Source organism: Eriocheir sinensis, chromosome 60, assembly GCF_024679095.1.
Source record: "Eriocheir sinensis breed Jianghai 21 chromosome 60, ASM2467909v1, whole genome shotgun sequence".
NCBI classification, from domain to species: Eukaryota; Metazoa; Arthropoda; class Malacostraca; order Decapoda; family Varunidae; genus Eriocheir; species Eriocheir sinensis.
This window is the reverse complement of record NC_066568.1, coordinates 4415218-4425217: the sequence shown is the minus strand read 5'-3', so window position 1 is coordinate 4425217 and position 10000 is coordinate 4415218. Positions and strand designations below refer to the sequence as shown.

At 40.4% G+C, this 10000-nt stretch overlaps 1 long non-coding RNA gene across 1 annotated transcript in view; it reads left to right on the top strand.

The window, feature by feature from the left end:
* LOC126985797 (uncharacterized) overlaps nucleotides 1-10000 on the top strand; it is a 66265-nt gene that overhangs the window by 55969 nt on the left and 296 nt on the right. The window contains exon 2 of the long non-coding RNA XR_007739061.1: nucleotides 9918-10000. This exon is cut by the window's right edge and continues 296 nt beyond it. This is a non-coding gene — a long non-coding RNA (uncharacterized LOC126985797). The remainder of the gene's footprint in view (nucleotides 1-9917) is intronic.

Here is a 10000-nt window from a genome sequence, read left to right as displayed (position 1 = left end):
GAGAAATAGGATAGCTGAGAATTAAGGTTGGTGGATGGGTGGAACAAACGAAGATGGTGTGGGGTGGATACAAGCACAATTGGAACCTTTAATTTGAGACTCGATGCTTTATAGAGGAGGTTCAGAAAAGAGACTGACTCGCAAACACGAAAGTGGATGACTGGAACAAACTGAGATGGTGTTGGGTGGATGCAAATAGGATTGGAACCTTTAAAATCCTATCTTCCTCTTCCTCCTCCTCCTCTTCTTCGTCATCTCCTTCCTCTTCTTCTTCCTCTCCATTTTAATATTATTCCTCCTTTTCTAAATCATAATATTCTTCCTCTTCCCTCTTTTCATTGTTATTTTCCTCCTCTTTCTCCTCTTCATTTTACTATTCTTCCTCTTCTTCTCTTCAACATCTTCTTTCTCTTCATATTCTTCTCCCTCTTCCTTCTCTTCATTGTATCATTTTCCTCTTCTTCTCTTCATCATCTTCTTCTTTCTCTTCATATTCTTCTCCCTCTTCCTTCTCTTCATTGTATCATTCTTCCTCTTTCTTCTCTTCAACATCTTCTTCTTTCTCTTCATATTCTTCTCCCTCTTCCTTCTCTTCATTGTATCATTTTCTTCTTCTTCTCTTCAACATCTTCTTTCTCTTCATATTCTTCTCCCTCTTCCTTCTCTTCATTGTATCATTCTTCCTCTTTCTTCTCTTCAACATCTTCTTCTTTCTCTTCATATTCTTCTCCCTCTTCCTTCTCTTCATTGTATCATTCTTCCTCTTTCTTCTTTTCATCATCATCTTCTTTCTCCTCATATTCTTCTCCCTCTTCCTTCTCTTCATTGTATCATTTTCTTCTTCTTCTTTTCATCATCTTCTTTCTCTTCATATTCTTCTCCCTCTTCCTTCTCTTCATTGTATCATTTTCCTCTTTCCTTTCTTCATCATTTTCTTCTCCCATCTCTTCATATTTTTTTCATCCTCTTCCTTCTCTCCATTTTAGTGAGATCCAATCGCTTTATAGACGTTCGGAAAAGAGATAAGCAAGAACTAAATCACAGGCAGGAAAGTGGATGACTGGGACAAACTGAGATACATAGGAATACATAGGGTACATAGGAATACATGGGAATACATAGATGGTACGGGATGGATGCAAACACGATTGTAAACTTTAGATTGAGATCCGATGGCTTTGGAAGGAGTTTATAAAGAGACTAGGAAGAACTTAGGAGACAAATAGAAAGATTGGATAAAAGGAGGAAGCGGGGATGCAATGGAAGAGGTATGGGAGGAAAAAGAAAGAGGAATAATATTAAAATGAAGAGAAGGAAGAGGAAGGGGGAGATAGAACGAAGAAGAGGAAGAGAAAAGCAGAAAATGATACAAGAAAGTTCCTCTTGGTGTTAAATATTGAAGAACGGGAGAGAGAGAGAGAGAGAGAGAGAGAGAGAGAGAGAGAGAGAGAGAGAAGGCGAAATTGACCTCCCTTTTGGCCGTTCATTACTTTTGTCTTTGTGGGAACAGCGATTAGCGGGCTTTTTTTTTTTTATACCTTCTTTTGTTGCCTTTGAGCTGTTTCTTTAGCTGTAAAAAAAAAAAAAAGAGGAAGAGGAAGAGAAAAACAGAAAACTATATCAGAAAGTACCGCGTGGTGTCAGATAGTGAAGAGAAGGTTCGGAGCGGAGGCAAACAGGATTGGAATCTTTAAATAGGAGTTAGAGAGATTTATGGATGAGGAGGTAATAGGTGAATAACTCAGGGATGGTCGTCGTGTAGGTCGTCTGTCTGTCCTCTTGAAGTCCTCTTATATCCTCTTGAATCCTTTATATATGTCGTTTTTTTATGTGATTTGTCTCTTAGGTAATATTGCTGATCTCCTCTTCATCTTCCTCTTTCTCATTTTTTTTCTCATCTTTTCCTCCTCAATTCTGATTTCCTTGTTTTTTCCTTCTTCCTTCTGTCTGATCTCCTCCTTTTCTTCTTTTCTTCTTTCCCTTCCTCTCCCTTCTTAGTTTTTATCTCCTTTTCATCTTCCTGTTTTCCCTTCCTCTTCTTTCTTATCTCTCATCTTTTTTTTTCCTCTTTCTTTTCTTTTTCTCCTCCTTTTCGTTTTTCTTCTTCCCTTCCTCTTCTTTCTTATCTCTCATCTTTTTTTTCCTCTTCTTTTCTCTTCCTCTTCTTTCTTATCTCTCATCTTTTTTTTCCTCTTCTTTTTCTCCTCCTTTTCGTCTTTTTTCTTCCCTTCCTCTTCTTTCTTATTTTTTTTTATCTCCTTTTCGTCTTCCTGTTTTCCCTTCCTTTTCTTTCTTATCTCCTATCTTTTTTTCCTCTTTTTCTCCTCCTTTTCGTTTTTCTTCTTTCCCTTCCTCTTCTTTCCTAATTTTTATCTCCTTTTCATTTTCTTGTTTTCCCTTCTTCTTCTTTCTTATCTCATCATTTTCATGTCTTTTCTTCTTTTCTCTTCCTCAGTTCTGATCTTTTTATCTTTCTCGGTTTCTCTCTTTCCTCATCTTCCTGTAATCTGATCTCTTCCTCCTACTCTTCCTCTTTTTTTCTCCTTTCCCTCTTCTTCCTCTTTTCCGTAACCATCTTTTTTTTTCTCCTCCTCGATATGTGACCCCTAACCATTACTTTTTTATATAAATTCCTATCCTCCTCCTTCTCCTCCTCCTCCTCCTCTTGTTCGTCTTCTTCTTATTCTTCTTTTTCCTCTCCATTTTAATATTATTCCTCCTTTTCCTAATCATAATATTCTTTCTTTTCCCTCTTTTCATTGTTATTTTCCTCCTTTTTCTTCTCTTAATTTTACTTTTCTTCCTCTTCCTTCATTTCATCATCTTCTTTTTCTTCATATTCTTCTCCCTCTTCCTTCTCTTCATTGTATCATTCTTCCTCTTCCTTCTTTTCCTCATTTTCTTCTTCCATTTTTCATATTTTTCTTCCAATTCCTTGTCTCCATTTTAATAATCTTCCTCTTCCTTCTCTATCGTATTTTTCCTCCTCTCCCTTCGTTTCATCATATTCTTTCTTCTCCTCCTCCTCCTCCTCCTCCTCCTCTTCCTCATTATATTTTTCTTCCTCTTCCTTTTCTCCATTTTAATATTCTTCCTGTTCCTTCTCTATCGTATTTTTCCTTCTCTCCCTTCTCTTCATCATATTCTTCCTCCTCCTCCTCCTCCTCCTCCTCCTCTTCCTCATTATATTGTTCTTCCTCTTCCTTCTCTTTATCGCATTTTTCCTCCTCTTCCTTCTCTTCATCATAATATTTTCCCTTTTCCCTTTTTCTCCCTTAATTTCATGTATGGGTTCACGTGTCTCTTGGGACTTGTTCGATCGAGGAGGAGAAGGAGGAGGAAACATGGAAACATGGACTAGCAGGCAGCAGAAAGCCTGTTGGCTCATTACTAGGCTGCCTGCGTTCAGTGATTTAATCAATCCGTTTGCCACAGAAGTGGCTTGCAGGGAAGGATTAAAGCACTTGTGTACCTACTCTTGGGAACGTTCAGTTCACTCCTGTTGCAGCAAAGTGGCGATCAATGCGTTTCTTGAAGGAGTTGATGGTCTCTGCGCTAACCACTTCTGCAGGAAGGCTGTTCCAGTGGCGAACAACTCTATTCGAGAAGTAACTCCTGCCGATGTCGGTATTGCATCGCTTTGCTTGAATTGTTTTTCCGTTGTTTCTTGTTCTCAGGTTAGTTTGTAGCGTGAAGAGTTTGGAGTGATCAACGTTGCTGAGCTTGTTCAGGTACTTAAAGACTTGTATCATGTCTCCCCGCAGTCGTCTCTTTTCCAACGTGAAAAGGTTGAGTCGCTCGAGTCGTTCTTCATAGGGTTTCGTCCTCAGTGATGGTATCATCTTCGTGGCGCGGCGCTGTACTCTCTCAAGTAATTCAATGTCTTTCCTGTAATTAGGAGACCAGAATTGCACGGCGTATTCCAGGTGGGGCCTTACCAGCGAATTATACAAGGATAACATAACTCCCGGCGTCTTGTATTCGAAGTTCCTCGATATGAACCCAAGCATTGTATTGGCTTTTTTGCAGGCAGATTTGCAGTGTTTTGTGTGTTTCAAGTCACTGCTGAAACTGACCCCGAGGTCTCTTTCCTCCTGCACTACGTGTAGTGGTTCCCCACCCATGTAGCGTGTGTGGTTGCTATTTCTGGATCCGATGTGCATTACTTAACATTTGGTACCGTTAAAGGACATTTTCCAATTTTTCTGACCACTGAGTGATCTGGTCCATGTCTCCCTGGGAAAATTGGCATTCTGCTGTCGTGAGGGCAACCTTTGTGTCGTCGGCAAATTTAGAAAGAGTGGATTTTCATCCTAGTTCTAGGTCTTTGATATATATAATAAAGAGTATGGGTCCCAGCACTGACCCCTGTGGCACTCCACTTGTGACCGGGAGCCACTCGGAGGCCTGTCCGTTGAGTACAACTCGTTGTTTTCTTTCAGTGAGCCAGTCTTTGATCCACGCTGTCAGATCGTCGCCTAATCCCGCCGACTTAAGTTTCTTGAGGAGTCTTTCATGTGGCACTTTGTCAAAGGCTTTCTGAAAGTCTAGATATATAACATCACTGGGGATATGATTATCCCAGTTTTCATAGATACCTTGGAAGAAGTCCAATAAATTGGTTAAGCATGAGCGCTTGTTCCTGAAACCGTGCTGAGCATCGGAAATGATGTTGTTGTCTTCAAGGAACCTAACGAGTTTGTCTCTGATGATCTTCTCGAGGATTTTTCCGCCACTGAGGTCAAGCTGATTGGTCTGTAGTTTAGGGCCACACTTTTGTCTCCTTTTGTAGATCGGTGTTACGTTCGCTTGTTTCCAGTCTTTCGGGACTTTGTTTTGTTGTAGTGACAGATTGTAGATGGCGGTGAGTGGTTTGAGGATTTGCTGCTTGAGTTCCTTGAGCAGCCTGGGTGACAAGTCGTCGGGTCCGGTAGACTTGTTTGTCTCGAGTTTGTCTAGGTACTTTTTCACATCCGTTCGTCGATTGTACCAATTTCTAGGGAGTGGTTCCCATCGGTGGGAAGGGCTCTCGGTACGGACTGGGTATTCTCGACCGTGAACACAGACGCGAAGTTCCTGTTTAGGATTTCGACCATTTGTCTACTGTCCTGTGTTAGTACGTCACTTTCATCTTTTAGGGGACCGATATTGCTTTTGTCTTCTTTTTGGTTCTTATATACGTGAAGAACCTTTACGCGTAGGACTTGGCTTCGCGTGCAATTTGCTTTTCATAGTCACGTTTACTCTGGCGAATGAGTGTTCTGCAAGCTCTGAGGCTTTGATGGTACTGTTCGCGTGCCTCGTCAGTGCTGTTTTCCTTTAGCAAGTTGTATTTTCTCTTCTTCAAATTAATCGCCCGTCGAACTTGGGTAGTCATCCACGGTGTGCTTGTGGCATTATTTGTTCTCCTTGTCTTCATGGGAACAGTCGTTCTCTCTACCTCCAGGAGTTTGTTCTTAAAGCCGTTCCACGCCGTCCACCGGAGTGAGGTTCATGGGTTCCCAAGTTGTCTGGGTTAGCAGCTCACGAGCGAAGTTAAATTGGCTTTTTTGTAGTCTGGAATCTTGGACATGTTTTCGGTGAGTTCATGGTCTGTTCTGATTTTTAGGCGAATTAGGTGATGGTCGCAACCATCCAGTTTTTCGCCGACTTGACATTCACGTGTGAGATCTGAATCACTCACGAGTACTAGGTCTAATAAGTTATTTTCCCTCGTCGGTTGGGTAACAATCTGAGTAAGAAAATTGTCCTCTAACATTTCGAGCAATCTGTTACCTCCGATCTCCAATCATCGTGGTCCAGTCAATGTTGGAACAGTTAAAGTCCCCGATAATGACTGACTGTTTGTTTTGTGTTATGGTGTGAATTTCCTCGTACAGCGCTTCGTCGTCCGCTGCTTGTTGCTTTGGAGGTCTGTAAACGGTTCCAATCGTTATTTTGTTGTACTTGCTAGTCTCCAGTTCAACATATACAGTGTCATATTTCTCTGAGTCTTCTTTGGTTATTTCCACGGCAGGGTATTTGTTCTTGACGTAACAGATGACACCTCCTCCTTTCTTGTGAAGTCTGTTTTGTAGAAGCTCTCGTATCCCGGAATTGAGAATTCGGTCATTAGGTGGTCAGAGGTGGCCCACGTTTCGGTGATGGCAATCACGTCCGGACTTTCTACGTCAACATAGGCAAGTAACTCATCCCGTTTGGGTATTAAGCTCCGCGCGTTGGTGTATAGGACAGAAATGTCCTTCTTGACTTCAACGCTTCGCGGCACAGTAGTCTGGTGTCTGCTTGTGTTCACTGTTGGGGGCCTTGGTGTGTAATGAGCGGTCCCTACTGGTTGGTTGTTTACGATACTTTGGTGCCCCTCCCGCGCTCGGAGTTTTTTGAGTACAAAAGTACCTCCTCGTTCAGCAACCTACCAAGCCGTGCTGAGCCAATCGCATTGAGGTGAAGACCGTCAGGACGGAAAAGGTCGGGGATATCATAGAAATGATCCCACTGACTTGCGAACGAAACTTCCTCGTTCTGGCAGAGGTGCTTCAATCTGTTGTTGATGTTCGACGCCTTTCTGTGGAAGCCTGTGAAGGCGTTGATTCTCGGAAGAATCCCTGAGACAATGATGTGGCTTGACTTTTCCTTGAAGCGGCGGATTACTCGTCGGTAGTCAGCTATAATTTCCTCCGTGGACATTGTTTGGACGTTGTTCGTGCCAGCGTGCAAAACAAAGAGTGTGTCCTGCTCCGTGCGGTCTGAGACGAGGTCTACCGCTTCTTTTATATCTTGTAGTTTTGCACCAGGAATACAGTAGCGTCTTCTGTTCTTGATACTTCGTCCACAGAACTCAGTCAGAGGAAGAGGAAGAGGAGGAAGAGGAGGAGGATTATAGAGGAATCGTCAACCGCAAAACGATGATTGACTTTTAAATTCCTCTTTTTTTCTTCTTTTTTTCTTTTCTTTATTGATTTCTTATTTTCTTTTTTGTCTCTTCCTGTTTTTATCAAATTTATTGCCTCCGGTTTTCTTTCTATTATTTTTTTTTTGCCTGTGTCTTTGTTTCTGTTTATTCTCTCTCTCTCTCTCTCTCTCTCTCTCTCTCTCTCTCTCTCTCTCTCTCTCTCTCTCTCTCTCTCTCTCTCTCTCTCTCTCTCTCTCTCTCTCTCTCTCTCTCTCTCTCTCTCTCTCTTCGTCACTTGAAAGAAAGGAAAGAAAAAAAAACGAAAAAAAAATTAATACGGATGGAGCGGAAATGAAAGAGGAGGAGGAGGGGGAGGAGGAGGAGGAGGAGGAAAAAGAAGAGGAGGAGGAGGAGGAATAAAAAGCAGATAGAGTAGAAGAAAAACCGGATCAAGATGAAGAGAAGGAGGCGGAAGAGGAGGAGGAGGAGGAGAAGGAGGAGGAAGAGGAAGAGGAGGAAGAGGAGGAGAAAGATGAAGAAGACACGTTATGCATTATTCAATATTCTCGAGACCTTTATTTAATTTCCCTCTGAATGAAGAATGAGGAGGAAGAGGAAGAAGAGAAGAAGAAGAATGTGGGGAGAGAGGAGGAGGAGGAAACGGAGGAGATCGGATGGAGAGAGAAAAATACGAAAAGTAGCAAATGAGAGAGAAAGAGGAAGAGGAAAAAAAGAGAAGGAGAAGGAGGAAACGGAGGAAATTGGATGGAGAGGAAAAATTTAAGAAGTAGCAAGTGAAAGAGAAAGTGGACGAAGATAGATAGATAGATAGCGATAGATAGATAAATAGATAGATAGATAGATAGATACAGACAGACAAAGTACCCAAAACCTAATAACACTACTACTTATAATCCTCTCAATACAAGAATAAATCATGTATGTAGATCTTAAATATATCACGTAATTAAATTTGTTCTCATATTTAAACAGGGTACAGGTAAATATGTCAACAGGTGTGAACTAATTAGCGCCAGCAACTTCAATTAGTCTGTTCTGAGTTTAATTAAAGCATTGAGAGAGAGAGAGAGAGAGAGAGTTATGGTAAAGTAATTTCTTCCTTTCAATTTAATTTCCTCTTTCTTTCCTTTCCTTTCACTTTTTCTCTCCCTTTCCTCCATTCAATAAATTTTTTTCTCTCACTTTCCTCCATAGAATTTGACTTTCACTTTTATTTTATCTCCCTTTCTCTCTCTCTCTCTCTCTCTCTCTCTCTCTCTCTCTCTCTCTCTCTCTCTCTCTCTCTCTCTCTCTCTCTCTCTCTCTCTCTCTCTCTCTCTCTCTCTCTCTCTCTCTCTCTCTCTCTCTCTCTCTCTCTCTCTCTCTCTCTCTCTCTCTCTCTCATTGTCCACTACAGAGAGAAGAGAGAGAAGAAGAAGACACCTCATTGACAAGTCCCTTCACACCGTTGCCATCACTCAATTACCTGTATTAAACCTGTTACGCACCTGGTCTATGTGGGTCATTACCTGGTCAAAATTACCTGTGTTACCTGTGTGAGCTTATTAATTAGTAATATCAGGTGTCGCCCAGGTAGCATCACCTGTGGATTTACCTGGCCATTCATAGAGTAATTTAGAGACATTAATTAATTAGTTTTCTTTGATTTGAATTATGAACACACACACACACACACACACACACACACACACACACACACACACACACACACACACACACACACACACACGACCCTCCACTCTATGTATGCAAAAATTATGCATACGACATTCAACTCGACTCGCTACTTCTCTTAAACCTGAGCTGACCTGACCTTTCTGACCTTCCTTGACCTTGTTTGACCTTGTATAATCTTCGTATCTTTTGGCATCTGATTCTGACCTTCTGTTTGTCTTAATTAATCTTCGTTGACCTCAAATGACCTGAGAGAGAGAGAGGGAGAGAGAGAGAATATAATACGAGATCATAATGTTCAGTTGCAACGTTAGAATTAATTAGTCTGTTTATGAATGACAAATAGTAAAGCCTTGTATAATGCTCTCTCTCTCTCTCTCTCTCTCTCTCTCTCTCTCTCTCTCTCTCTCTCTCTCTCTCTCTCTCTCTCTCTCTCTCGTTCTAAAACCTCTCATTGCATGGTGAAAAGCGAGAGAAAGGGAGAGAGAATAAAAGTGAAAGGAAAAATTACCTACCTGACAATGACTAAAGGTTACGAGAGAGAGAGAGAGAGAGAAGAAAAAAGTATATTGCACCTTTGCGAATGACAGAAACCTCATTCAGTTACACTCCTAATTGATCTAGTTTTCGCTTTTCTCTCTCTCTCTCTCTCTCTCTCTCTCTCTCTCTCTCTCTCTCTCTCTCTCTCTCTCTCTCTCTCTCTCTTTTTCCTAACGTCCATGCCATCAGTACGTAAGCATAACGTTTTTAGGGTCTATGGCAAAAGGTTTTATGTCTTTTTTTTTAAATAACAAAAATAAAAGAAAGTATATTAGACGAAAAGAGGTAAAAAAAAGGGGGAAAAAGAAATCGCTCGTCCACTTACACCGAAAACTGAAAAAAAAAAATACGGTCTAGGAAAACAGAAAGCAAGATTAAAAGGAAACATCTCTGGTAAAAGGAAAAGTTAAATAGGGAAATGAAACTAAAAATATGAAACGGAAGAAATAAAAGAAAAACAGGTTAAATATAAAACAAGAAATAACAAAAAAAGAATCGGTAAAAGGAAAATAAATACGTGAGAAAGTAAACAAGAAAAGAAAAAAAACAGGGAAATGTATTAATAAATCAGAAAAAAAAGGGAAAAAAAATCATACAATAGAAGAAAAAGAAAAGAAAAAGTATACAAGATAATTATACGTCAGAAAAAAAGACAGAAAAGAAAGAAAGAAAAAAAAAGAATATAGGAAACAGCAAACCTCGGAGGAAAGGGAAAAGAGAAAGGGAGTTAATGAATTAGAACAAGAAGATAAAACAAAAATACTAAAATAAAATATACAATCATTCACAGGAAAATGCAACAATAAAATGAAAGAAAAAACAACAACAGGGGAGGAAAAACATTAGAAATAAAAACAAAAACAAAACAAAAAA